This window comes from Adiantum capillus-veneris, chromosome 14 (assembly GCF_014529385.1).
Source record: "Adiantum capillus-veneris isolate H3 chromosome 14, ASM1452938v2, whole genome shotgun sequence".
Lineage (NCBI taxonomy): Eukaryota > Viridiplantae > Streptophyta > Polypodiopsida > Polypodiales > Pteridaceae > Adiantum > Adiantum capillus-veneris.
This window is the reverse complement of record NC_140944.1, coordinates 50,859,858-50,874,435: the sequence shown is the minus strand read 5'-3', so window position 1 is coordinate 50,874,435 and position 14,578 is coordinate 50,859,858.

The following is a 14,578-nucleotide window of genomic DNA, read 5'->3' as shown; positions in this document are numbered from 1 at the left end:
ACACTTTTTAAGTCCACGGATACATCCGGAATGTCCAAAAACCATAGGATAGCTCTTTAGAACACTGAAATTTGGCGTCTCTAGCTCAAGATATAGCATTTTTAAGCTTAGGGCCTCATGAGGTCAGTACCAAGCGAATAGAGGCCCTTGAGACCCCTCAAGGGCCTCTATTTGCTTGGTTCTGACTCCTTCATAGTCTTAAATAGTACCTATCAATCACTATCAAGTACAATCTGTTCGAATTTAAATTGCAAGTACTTCATAAAAAGGTGATTGATACTTGTGCGAGATGCACAAGTACAAGTACTTCACTTTATATGATAGCAACAAAGGGTCATAAAAAGGCGTCGGCGCTTGTCCCAGATCTCATTATCAAGTGCCTTACTTTTCTAATGATAGTGACAATGGTTTTCATGGACATTTTCAAAATGAGAAAAAATGTTTTTTCAACGTAACGTTAGCCTTCTTCCTATTGGCTAAGGAGCATTCTCTCACTAGAGTTGAAAGGCCTGAAAATGAGTCCATTTCTTTCCTAATGAGGAACCTAGTTTTTCATGCTCGCACAAAGCACATTGAGGTGCATTACCACTATGTCAGGGAAAGGCTCTTAGCAGGAGATCTTTTCACAAAGGCATTGTCTCGTGAGAAGCTTGAAGCTTTCCGCAAAGCTTTGGGCTTACTCCCTTTTGTGGACTGATCATGTCCTTAGGGCATGGCACTTCCCTTTACTCATGTGCCAGCTCTCGTTCACCGCATCACTCTAGGGGGGATTTGTTACCATATACATGTGGTAGTGATGTGTGTGAACACACTAGGACCGCCGGGGCATTTTTTCCCTCTTTAGGAGGTTTTTTCCCCCGAGCATTGTATATACATTAGGAAAAGTTTGGACTCAAAAATGGGCCTTGTAAGAATTGTTGATGTGGCATAGCTTTCAAAAAGTGGGGATCGGTAATTTTTTTTTGCAAATAAGATCCAAACTTGTCGGAGGTTGAATATTTAGAATCTACTCTTCAAATGCTATCTATTGATATATAGCATGCATATATCGGACATTGCCTTCATGTAGATCTAGAAAAAGGTGATTTTAGATTACTGTAACGGTAACAAAACCTCGATGATTGAAAAAAAATGGCATAACTTTCATAGAAGTCATCCAAACTTTTCGGACCTTGGCTCTTCAGAATCCATTTTTCAAGAACCTTCCAATGATAGGTCATATCATGGGGTTCTAAGCAATATTTAGAGGGGTCTACCGGGTTGCTTTCTTTTCTACAACTTTGATGATGTGGCACTCTTAAAAGGCCCAAAAATGAGTTCAAAATTTTCCTAATGTGCCCATCACTCTAGGGCTATCTATCTTTCCATTGCACACTAAGTAACACACTCTCTATTGTGTGCCTTGAGCTTTCTTCATCTTCTCCAAGTTGTGTGCGTTTCTCTGCAACCCTAATTCCAACAGAAATGGTGGTCATTATTTTCTACCTTCCAAGTACTTTCAAGAAAAATGGTCACATGGAAAAATATTCTTGAAAAAGATTAAAAACTATCGGAGATTACATGTGTACATTCCTCTCATCAAGATATTTCTCCTCATATGTGGTATATCATGTACATCTCTATTTCAAACATTTAGTTTTGCGTCCATATGTGTCAAGGTAGTGTCAAAGACACTACTTCTTGACCACCTTTTCATGCTTTCACCCAATAAGAATTAAGCTCTCTAGAAGACTATTGGACAGTCTCCCAAGGGGTCCAATGAGCATTCAGCAACCCAATGGCTTGCCTGGTTCCTATCGTCCAGGAGGCAAAGGGGTTCAATGAGAGTTTAGTTGCATTTATTAATTAGCTAAAGCTCTCACAAAAGGGTAAAGGGGGACACATGTCAAAAGGCTTTCACTTATGCTCCTGAAATCCTATTGGCTAAGCTTGGGGAGGTCCAATGAGGTGCTAGCAAGAGCAAATAGCATGAGGGGTTGACCAAGAGAGAGAGGGGGCTGATTTTTCAAGGGTATGATTCACTCACACACACACAGACACACACACACACACACACACACACACACACACAATCTATGTGTGAAGTAAGAAGACTCTCTCTCTCTTTCTCAAGCTTTAATGGAAAGCTTACCACCTACTCCAAGCTTGTGAGAAGGGAGGCCTACACCAACAAATCTTGGCTTTGTGATGCAAATCCAACCAAGAGCCAAGCTTCAATGCATGCTCATCTCCTCTACCATGCTAATTACTAAGCTAAGCTATGCTAATATGAGTGATTATGTGAGGAGATGTACATCTTTCTCGTAAGAATACTCCTTCTTCCTCTCTATATACTCTCATACCTCGCTAGCTCTCACCATCTTCGAAGGTGTGTGGGGTCTTGGGTCTGAGACCGTGAGGGAATTGATGTTGTGTTTGATAAATGTTTTGCTTAGTGCATGAAGTTTCCATCTTCATTGGACTAGCTAGTAGTGAAGGAACACAAAGAATTGTATTGTAAAATGTCTCTCTTGATGGGTGAAACCATAATACAAAGCGGGGGACCGGCTCCATGCAAATCCGATCCTCAACTATTGTCAATTGCTTAATTTCTCTCTCTTTTGAAGTATTGTTCATGCTATCTAACTAGGTGTTATACTTTTTGTTGCTCTCTCCACCCAAGCACTCTTGTTATTCTCATTAGGAACCTATTCTAATGAAATGCTCACTATGTTCATGCTATTTTCCGCTACACACAAGTATCTAGACCATTAAATGTTACATGCGAGGTGTTTAGGGCCTTGGGATTGACTTCAACAAGATGTTTTAAGTGAAAAGTTTAATTGCAACCTCTACCAGAATTTAAAGCTTTCATCTCTTCAATTTTGCATCTAAAAGTGCGATTAGCCAGTGGTATTGATCAAAAGCTCTTCTGAAGAAGAAGAGTCAATTAATACAAAGTCCTTTAGGAGCGAGGTCAATTTTAAAAATTTCGGCCATCAACTGGTGTCGAAGTCTCTCTCTCTCTCTCTCTCTCTCTCTCTCTCTCTCTCTCTCTCTCTCTCTCTCTCTCTCTCTCTCTCTCTCTCTCTCTCTCTCTCTCTCTCTCTCTGGGGATCCACTATATTGAGGTCTTGTATAGCACGTGTGTTCAAGAGGTATCTATAAAACCCCCTATTCTACATTTTTTGAGGCATATAGAGACTTTTTATGTACCACTTTTCTCAATAAAAAGACCCCTTGTGTACCAAAAATTTCACCTTTTCAATTTAAAACACCCTTCTGTATGTATATTTTAAGTGAACCCCCCTGAGTCTCTCTCTCTCTCTCTCTCTCTCTCTCTCTCTCTCTCTCTCTCTCTCTCTCAGTCTTGGCACGTGCATATGATGTGTGATTGAGTCTAAGTTAATGCTTTCTTTAATGCAATTGATATGCTCGAATATACTCAATGTTAAGCAACCCTTTTTTTCTCTTTCAGCAACAACATTTTGGCATGGTGTATATGGCACAGTAGTTGATTGATTACTCTACACAATTGATTGATTACTCTAGTTAGACTGTAATTTTGTTGCGCTTTAATCTCGATGGTCTGACAAGATTCTCAATGACATTCAAAGATCCTCCTTCATTCTTTGCCTTCTGGATGTTACGGTTTGGTACATAACCAGTTTCTCGCTTGATCTGGATCTTGACTCCTTTTTCCCACGAATGTAAAAAGTTAATTCTCAAAGCTTATTATTGATGATCTCTTAACTTAGAGAGTGTAAGCCTGAAATAAATTGAGTGATCGTGAGTCCTCGTGTCATGCTAGTAGGAACATACTTGATATATCTATACTAATAGATAAAAGGGGAGGGGATTCCGCCCCCCCTGCCACGTGTCGTGAGCAGCTTCAACCGGCCAGCTCCGGAGGTGTGCGCACTGCAACCGGGCCGCTGAGAGAGAGAGAGAGAGAGAGAGAGAGAGAGAGAGAGAGAGAGAGAGAGAGAGAGAGAGAGAGAGAGAGAGAGAGAGAGAGAGAGAGAGAGAGAGAGAGAGAGACATTAGGAAATTTCGGAGGTCATTTGGAGGGCCTTCTAAGAAAATGTATTTTTTGCACTCTCTCTCTAGAAAAAATGACAAATAAAAGAGCTGGGTCTTTCATAGTAAAACTTCAAAAAGTGTACTTTAAGTAGATTCCTTACCCCTCTGAACATTCGTTCGTAGTGATTGAGGGATAATACTCTTTTTAGTTGTATTGAATGAACAACGTCAATACGGAGGGAATGAGGCTAACATGAAGGGACGAATCCGCAGCCGCTATTCACTTTCCATTAAACCTGCACATTTGGCTAATGGCGCACTCCTCAAATGGCACAAATGTTACCCACAAACGAGCCAAATATCACCTTCACATTGATTTGGACAATGAGTACCAACCATTGATTAAGCGCAGTAAAACAAACACACATATACCTCCCACCTCCATAGACACGCTCAGAGCTCAAGGAGCTAAACACATAGATATCTGGACGAGAGGCTCTCTCTACCCTAAGAATCCAATAACTAATGCGTCTCCACCGTTTGTCAATCCTACAAGCTTATTGACCTTTGCTGGTGATGGAGAAAACGGCCTTCTGGGTTATTGTAAATCACTTACAAGAGAAGCTGGAACTTACAAGAGCATTCTCCAAGCTCAACAATGTGAGATTGTTCGCCTTTCACATTTACATTCTACAGATCAGGTTACCATTTTGCAACATAAAACAGAGGTACAAGAACTGAAAGAAAAGGTGCGAAGTTGTCAAATGAAGGACACCATCTTGGGTGGTCGTATCCGAAAGAAGAAATTGCGCAATCTTGAAACATTGCAGGTTGCATCAGGAGGTCTCAAGAAAAGAATCCGAGCATTAAGGTGATGCTTCTTGGTTGGCTACATTGTCTTAGTTAAGTAATCTCTTTGTTTTTTCTTGTTATGCATTGTTTTCATGTGCCTAAATAGTGTTAGTGAAGCAAATTTTCTGTTATTTACTTATGCATTGTCTTCATGTAGAGACTCAATCTATCCTGACAAGGAAAACATTGACCCCAAAGCCAATATAGGAAAGAGATTGAAGCCACTTATAAGTAGAAGCCTGGCAGCAGATATAGTACATGACAAGAAGTTTAAGGTTCTACAAAGAAATGTAGTGGACCGCTTTATTTCAGAGAACTCAGTGCCTGCAAAAGAGATACAAGGCACACTTGATTCACTTGGTGTAAGCAAAAGAGGATATTCGGCTATCCAAAAGTCTGTCTCATCCATCTTTGTTAGGAAGGGTATAAAATCCAAACTTCTACCATCAGCCTCAAGTGTTTGGAAAGAGAGGCTTCAGCTTAACGAGGCACAGGGAGACTATCTTGGACAGCCCTTTCATATTAAAGCAACTTACAGTGGCCATGGAGCCAACATGGCATATGATGAGTTCAACAATATTTTTATGGACCTGCGGATACTACAGAAGAGAATGGTGGAGTTTTACAACATCACATTTGAAGAGTCACGTGGACTATTACATTTTGTGTTAAAACTGGATGAGTGTGAGCTTGTTAAAGAGAAAAAGCTAGAGCGTGTTACTATTACTTTAATGAATAGAGCCCTCTCAAAGTGTCCCAGTGATGATCCTTTATATTTTAGTGTTCAATCAGAATCTAACATATGGTGGCTTGGTGCGTTTGAGGTAAGCGATATTCTCAAGTAAGCTCAAATATTCAGATCTACTTAAGTCTCATTTATTTTGTGTTGCAGGTAAAGAAAGAAGATCATGAGATTCTATATTGGGTGTTCCATCGAACTAATATTCCGGAGCTGATTGATCGACAGACTAACCAGGGAGAGGTACTACGTCTAGATGGAAGGGGAGACTTTCAAGTTTAGTGGCATCTTGCAGGTGACCTTAAAACATTAAAGTGCATGTATAATTGTGGAATGGGTGCAATGGCAAAGTCACCGTGTTTGTTCTGCATGGAGCCTGCAAAGATCATGAACCCAAAGTGGTGGAGAAAAGCTCCAACACGTCACATTGAGGATCCTGCTTTTCGACCAGTTTTGAAAATACCACTTGTGAATGTTCACATTTGTACAATGCATGCCCTTTGTAGAATTGTAGAGAAATTGGTCTACTTATACATCGGGTTTGCTTGGAAGATTAAGAACTCTACAGAACGACAAGTAGCCTTGCAGTGCTTAGAAATGGTACTGTCGGATATGGGGCTTCATGGTGGCAATGTGAAAATCCAGCGGGATGAAAAGAGATCAACTGCTGAGAAGGATGTCCCATGCAAACCATCCATCGGTGGGGTGAAGGCACGGAGGTTTTTATCTAAGCCCCAAGGTACAAGAGATCCAAAGCTAACAAAACATGGAAAAATATATAACACATCTTATGTTAGCAAGGTAGAGTATCAGAGCTGGAAAAAGCTACATATTGCAGTCAAAGACCACGAACCAACTACTCGTAACGCGAAGGCTGAGGTTTGGCGATCAATAGACATCCTATTTTTGATGTGCGACAAAGATGACTGGTCACAAGGTGATATGAACAAGTTCAAGGAAAATCTCAACCTTCTGAAAAAATCATTCAAGACAGCATGGACAGACACCCAGATTACTCACTACATGGTATTATCATGTATTTCTTTCTCTCTTATGTGCAAATATGTGAGTGTAAAACATTCTAACTAATCTGTTTTCATATCCAGCACATCATCTTCAATCATTTGCCATATTTTATACAGAAGTATGGGAACCCGGCAATATGGAATACCCAAGGGATGGAAAAGTCTCATTACATGGCGAGAAATGCTTATTTCAGGCACACACGACATGGTGGCTCTCGAATCAAGGCTAACAGTTTGAGAGAACTATTTGAATGGTTCTATCGTAGAATCATTCATCGAATGCAGGCAAAAGAAGTCTTGGCAAATTCAGCAACAGCACAAGCCATCAGACATTTACAACAACAAAAAGCTAAAAGATCAATGGCATACAACAACTCCGGAGCTCGTGAAAGTCAACGAAGGTGGAGAGAGACAATCGTGTATGTGAATCACAAGTGGAGAAAGATACTCTGAGTGGATGGCATTGTAAAAAATTTATGTAATACATGATCTTATACAATTGCTACTTGAAGTGTATCAAGATTTTGCAGGTTCAATTTTGTTTTTTGGCACGTCACCCTTGTAACGAATCATGAGATGTTTGCCATACTCTAAAAGTTCATCTGGGTTTTGTCTACCAAGAGCTAGTGCCATTGCTGTGTACGTGTAGTAATACGCTGCCCGACCACCTGTATAGCCTGGGCAGTAACCAAAACAATCTCTAGCAAACACTTTGTCAACAAGAATGACTTTATCTGCACTTTTGGGCAGCACCGGTCCACCCAAGAAGCGTGATAGTGTCTTGAATGTGTAAGTTGCTATTGAACCCTCTTGTGACATGGAATTGTGAAAAACTACTATCGGTGACTCGCAGAGCTTTGAAAGGTACTGTGCTAGGGCCGCATCCCTTCCTCGATACTCTCTTGTCCGGCGCCGAAGGAAGTCATCCTTGTTAGCAATCCAAGACTGCACATACAATGTCAGAAATGACACAAACAGAGAGAGAGAGAGAGAGAGAGAGAGAGAGCGAGAGAGAGAGAGAGAGAGAGAGAGAGAGAGAGAGAGAGAGAGAGAGAGAGAGAGAGAGAGAGAGAAGATACCATGAAGCTCTCATCCTGCAGAAAGAGGTTTTCTTGCCACAGGTCTACAAATGTAGTTGACCCCTGACCTGAATGGTTAAACCAATCCTCCACTTCTTTGTTACTTTTCGATGGTCTTAGGCTTTGTCTTATTGCTTGGAAGGTGGCTTCATCAGGTAGTGTCTCCTTGTATTTTTCAGCTTTCTCAAAGCATCTTCGAAGGCATTCCATTGGATTGCTGGATGTTTCCATTGCCTCATCATCACTACTATCCTCTGAAACAAATCCACTCCTCTCCTCTTGGACTCTGGAAATAATAGCCAGGGAGAAATCCTCCCTTAAATAAAACACACTTTGCACATCATGTAAGAAGATATAGGTCCTGTCTCCAATCCTGAACTCAGGCACAGCTGGCAACATCATCTGAGCATGCTTCTCAGTGAAGTTACTGACATCCAATGGAAGTTTGATTTCTGTGGTTTTCACAGAGAGCATCTTACTTCTTTGTACTTCAATTGCCTCAACCTCAAGGTCGACTGTGTCTTCAACCTCCTCGACTTCTTGCATATGAGTTGTCTCCTCGCATTCCTCTTCTGGTGCTGCATCCTGCTCCTCTAACACCTCATCAGGATTCTGCATGAGGAATCCAAACAGGCTGTTGAGGTAAATCATAAAGCCAAAGGCTTCCTGAATGAGTTTGCATTCTTTTTGGTGCAAAGGGCAGACTGAATGTCGGCAAGAGGGTGGTAATTCCCTATACTTCTTCACTCCCTGTCCCTTTCCACCACAGTCATTTAAATGCACAAGAGTCATAGTAGGCAGAACAACCCTTCCTACCTGCACCATCACCTCAAACTTATCTCTGTAGGACTGCAAGAAATTACTGTGCTGAGCTAATAGGTCTTCAATGTCAAACTTTGGATTAAACATAGAATGAATTAGATCATACTTGTCCCCAGCACCACAAGATGCTGCAAAATCAAACAGCCTCTCATCAGTTGCAGCTGGGTCTTCCAGAGAAGACACATCCTCCTTTTCTTTACATTTTGTACTTTCTAGCACATATGCATCATCTGAGAAGTCTATATTTCTCTTTCTGGTATTTTTCTTAAGATGTACCTTACAGGGCACCACACCCTTGTCGGGTGAGGAATCTTCTTGCCCTGGTGACCTCTCTGATTGGTCTTCACCAAGAAACTTTTCCTCAGATATGTCCTGACAAAAGTCAACAGTTCTTTTGGCAGATACATTAAGCAACTGAGCCTGCAAGGTTTGAAATCCTGGCACAAGCCCTGGATCTGGTTTCAGCCTCTTCTGCCTACTGGACCTTAATCCTAATCATCAAGAAACATAACAAGTCAAAACCATGAGCAAACATGACAATTCTGCCAAAACCAAACCATCATGATCTCTCTCTCCCCTTATAGATATAAATATATCTATAAATATAAATAAATAAATAAATAAATATATCTGTCTCTCACCAAAACAGAAACAGAAACACACCTAGTCTCTCTCTCTCTCTCTCTCTCTCTCTCTCTCTCTCTCTCTCTCTCTCTCTCTCTCTCTCTCTCTCTCTCTCTCTCTCTCTCTCTCTCTGCATTTGTCTATAGGACTAAAGGCGCGCGAGGAAGGAAATGTGCCTTTTGCAAACCTCTCCGCGCGCCTTAAGTACAACTGCCAGAGAAATAACATTACTAACGGCGCGCGGAGAGAGTAGCAAAAGGAACTTTCCCTTCCTCGCGCGCCTTTAGTCCAATGGACAAATGCAAAGAGAGAGAGAGAGAGAGAGAGAGAGAGAGAGAGAGAGAGAGAGAGAGAGAGAGAGAGAGAGAGAGAGAGAGAGAGAGAGAGGATGTGTCTGTGTCTTTGTCTATGGAACTATGGGTATTGAGGTGTGTGTGTGTTGAAGAACACACACACACACACACACACACACACACACACACACCAACTGCTAGAAATACAGAGAGAAAGAGTGAGAGATCACCTTTTTTTGGTGGGGTTTGCAGGAACTCAAAGGGAGGTGTCTCCTCCATTGCTTTTCTCTGTGTCAAGCGGAGTCTGTCTTTCTCCCTCCCTCTCTCTCTCTCTCTCCCTCTCTCTCTGAGAGTAAGGACTCCCTCTTTCTCTATCTCTCTCAATCTGTGTCTCTCCCTCTCCCTATCTCTGTGACAAGCTGATCACGCTTTCTCTCTCTCTGAGACTCTCACTCTCTCTCTCTCTCTTTGTGACAATCTGCTCTCTCTCTCTCTCTCTCTCTAAGACTCTCTCTCTCTCTCTCTCTCTCTCTCTCTATTGTTCTCTCTCTTTCTCTCTCTCAAAATCACACCTTTAACGGATACACACGGCGGCGCCCCACGTGTCACAATAAATTAAAATATATTTGCATGCGGTCGCACGTGTGGTCATTATTATTTCCGTATACTTTTTGTACGCCATATAAAGCGGTCAAGAGAGAGAAAAACTACACCTCGTGAAAGAGAGTGAGTGAGTGAGAGAGTGAGATAGAGAGTGTGCAAGAGCAAAGCCTGCGTCTCCGATAGCAACCCCACGCAGCGAGATAACGAAGGTCTGCTTCTCCCTCTGGCTTTGCCTAAATCTCTCTATCTCTGTTTCTGTCACCCACACACAAACACACACACACATATACACACCCACACACACACACACACACATACACACACACAGACACTCACACACACACACACACACACACACACACACACACACACACACACACACACACACACACACCACACTCACAAACACTCACAAACACACACACTTACACACAGACACACATCTTAAAAATACACACACACACACACCCACACACACACACACATTCTCTCTCCCTCTCTCTCTCTCTCTCCCTCTCTCTCTCTCTCTCCCTCTCTCTCTATACCAACGGCGCGCGTAGAGAGTCATACCCGTAGTTCATGTGTCTATGCGCGCCGTTAGTACAGTCCATTGAGCAGAGAGAGAGAGAGAGAGAGAGAGTATCGGTGTGTTATTTTAACCTATACTAACGGCGCGCGGACGTGTTTGTTGAGGTTAAAAAGTGGTCTGTGCGCGCCTTTAGTAATGTGATTCTCTCTCTCTCTCTCTCTCTAGTTATATATGCTAAGCTAGAGAGAGAGAGAGAGAGAGAGAGAGAGAGAGAGAGAGAGAGAGAGAGAGAAGAGAGTCAGAGAGAGAGAGAGAGAGAGAGAGAGAGAGAGAGAGTCAGGGAGAGAGAGAGAGAGAGAGAGAGAGAGAGAGAGAGAGAGAGAGAGAGAGTCAGAGAGAGAGAGAGAGAGAGAGATTCATAGAAAGAGAGAAGGGGATTGAGACTCTTCTTTTGGTGTACAGTAAGATGGCTAGAACAAAAGCCACTGCAAGGAAGGCAGGCAAGGGTCCAGGATTAGCATCGAAAGCAAGTGGTAGATCAGCAACCCCAAAGAAAATACTTGGAAAACCAAATAAAATTCTGAAAGGGCCAAGGATGAAGAAGCTCCAAACCTGCATGGGACTTTTCAGAGAAATCAGAAAGGCACAAAAATGTGTAGATTTATGCATACCAAAACTGCCCTTCCAGAGGATGGTGAGGTCCATATGTGATGAAGCTACCTGGGGCACCAAAAGGTGGAAGGTGGTGGCATTGATGGCTCTACAGGAAGCAGCTGAGGACTTTCTACTGGAGTACTTCAGTGACATGACCATTGTTGCAGCCCATGCCCACAGGGTTACTATAATGGACAAAGATAGTGAGACATTGAAAAGAATAAGGTGGAGGTATGACAAACTGCTGGTCCCCAATGTCTGCAAGGATAAGAAAATGAGAGAAATTTTGTTATACCCCCCGGAGCTAGTGCCTCAGCTCACAGTTGTAGATGTCACACATGATGTGAATACAAGGGCAAAGGCAGAGACTATTGCTCGCCAAACAGAGGAAATGAGGGAAGCAGAGCTTCAGGAGAAAGCAAAAGTAGCAGAGGTGTCCCAGAAACAAACAGAGTGCAATGTGACCCTGTCTATAGAGGCAATGAATCAAGAAACTCTTGTTTCAATGAAGAATGGTTTGCTTGCAGAGATACCATTTGTAGATGGAACCAGAAGCCTAGCTCTGGAAAAGGTGGACATTGATTTATTGCAGAATCCAGATGCTCAGATTTCAGACACAATTATCTATGCTTGTCTTAAGTAAGTGTTACTATCTTGCTAGCTTTGAAAACTCAGATAATAGGTTTGCTAACTCAGGTAGAGTCTCTGCAGCCTGATCAAAAGTCAACTCCCACTGCACACTCACACAGAGGTGTTTCTCCTTGATCCACAAATGTCTGTAATTATTAGACAAAAGAATAGTCCATCTGGGACATTTGAGAGCTGGTTCTGCCACTGTGCTATGCTGGAAGTTACTGTGATCATCTTCCCATATGAGAACAACCATCACTGGAGTCTCATATGCCTTGATGTTGACCAACCAGCAGTGTGGGTGTTCAATTCAATAAAAGGAACCCACCCTGAAATTAGGCTGTAAGTGTTTTGTGTCAGAAAGTGTTTATTATAGATATCCATGTAAATTTGAAGCCTCATGCTAACATCTTGACATTGCCTAATGCAGTTGTATAAAGAGGTTGTTGCTTGCCTATGGCAAGCTATGTGGAAGGTATGAACTATACAAGGCCACAATCAAAGAAGTACCTGTCCCAAATCAAACCGATGGGAATTCTTGCGGCTGGAGATGTCTTCTCCATGCAGAATATGTCCTGCAAAGCTACTTTGCATTAAAACCTTTCATGACTAAGGTACCCATTTTGCAATGCATTCAGTTAGTTTTGGTTTAGTCTATAAAAGAATTCTCATCATGTGGTCTTTCAATTTTGCAGAGTGCTTTAAAAAACTACACATATGATTATTTGCAAAGATACCGGGTAAGTTTAATACAACACCTGCTTACTATGTCTAGCCCTAGAGAGCTTGAAGATAGCGGCTTGGATGAGCGCACTATTGATCTTACAAAACATGACGTGCCACCACGACAAACCCCTACATCCGATACAGTGGAATCGCATCGGGCCGAGGGTGTCATATCAGCAGAAGATCAAAGAGTCGAGGATGAGGAAAGGACAAATGAGCATATGGAAGCAGCTAAGGTTCAACCGGAGGAGACAATAAAAGAGGCAAGTCAGCCTGTGGAACAGCCAAAAGAGCCTATGGCTGAAACCGAAGATGAGGAAAGCAGGCCTATAGATGAGCAAAAGGATATGGGTGAGGAAAGCAGGCCTCGGGACGAGCAAAATGATATGGATCAGGAAAGGATGTATGAGGCAAGCCGATCAACCTTGAATCAGGCAGAAAGGGCCATGGGGAGACCCCTGATGAAGATTTGAATGATGACTATGAAGATAAAGCGGAGGAGAGCAACAATGACATGAACACTACAGAGACCCAGTATGGACCCTTGCTACCTATAGATACGGTTGTTCCGGTAATGTCTATTCAAGTATGGCAAAATATGTTCAGCTTCTAACTACTTATATGTACTTGTCAACTTTTACAGAGGTTGATTATCTTGGACGTCAATGGATTGCTGCTGATGCGGGTGCCTCTCGGTGACAGAGGACCCTTTGATGATTTGCAAACGTTTCGGATGGGAACTTGTCGAGTCGTGGTTCGTCCAGGAACCAAGGAGTTTATTGAGTTTCTTCTTCCGCGCTTCAGAGTTGGCATATGGTCTTCAATGCAAAGGCAAAACTTATCGCCACTAGTTGCAATAGTTTGCAGTGTATGCCAAGCTCACACGTCAGATTTTGCCTTTTTGTATGATCAAAGAAAATGCGTTACTGTTGAGGGCCACTACCACCCTAAGAAACCAGGATTACCTCTTTTGTACAAACCGTTTAGCCAAATCGGTGTACCCTTTGATGCAACTAATACACTACTAATTGATGATACTCCCGAAAAGGGAGAACTAAATCCGCCGGGAACAACTATCTCACCACCTTCTTTCGAGGGGCATTCCTTCGATTTTTACCTTGAAGACATTCTGATTCCATACTTACAGAAATTGTATCTCAGTCCATTGTTCACGGACGAGTTTGTACTTTCTAATGAATTAAGATGATTCTTCTATCTGTCTTTGTCTTGTCTAACATATATATATATATATATATATATATATATATATATATATATATATATATATATATATATATAATATATATAGACAGACAGAGAGAGAGAGAGAGAGATTTGACGTGGTAAACAAATGTATTTCAAGCACACTTTTTCACAGGGCACAATTGAAAAATGAGATCAATAAACTTCATGTCTTGAAAGTCATTTGTATACACTTGGGTTTACAAGAATATCTGTTACATTGACACTACTTCAACCCGACCATCCAACTCTTTGCACAAAATATCTTTTTCTCTTCGCCGCATCACCTTACGGCCAGCTAAGAAAAAGGAAAAATCTGATAGTTCCTTGTCCATTGACTCTTCAATGATGTCATTTCGCAAATGCTGAAGACTGCATAGCTCCCTTATTGTAACCACCAATAGTAGGCCATTCTCTTTATCAATCACTTCCACATCCACAGTAGGATTATCTTCCAAACCTGCAGAAACTTGGTCCATAGGAATGTACTTACCGTTTAGCATTTGTGATCGCATATACCAAAATGAGAGTAATAGTGATTGGCTTGCAATCATGTACTTGACAACTAGAGTATCAAGCGCGACCTCGCACCGTAAACCAATCTCTTCCTTTGCATACCATCCTTTGTCAAGAAGTTTGTCACAGGATGACTGCTGAAATGACTTGCACATGAACATAGTTTTTGTAACTCTGATGTTGTAGCTATGAAACAGCTCTATGAAGAGTGCAACAGGACAAAAGTTTGCAATTCGAACCAG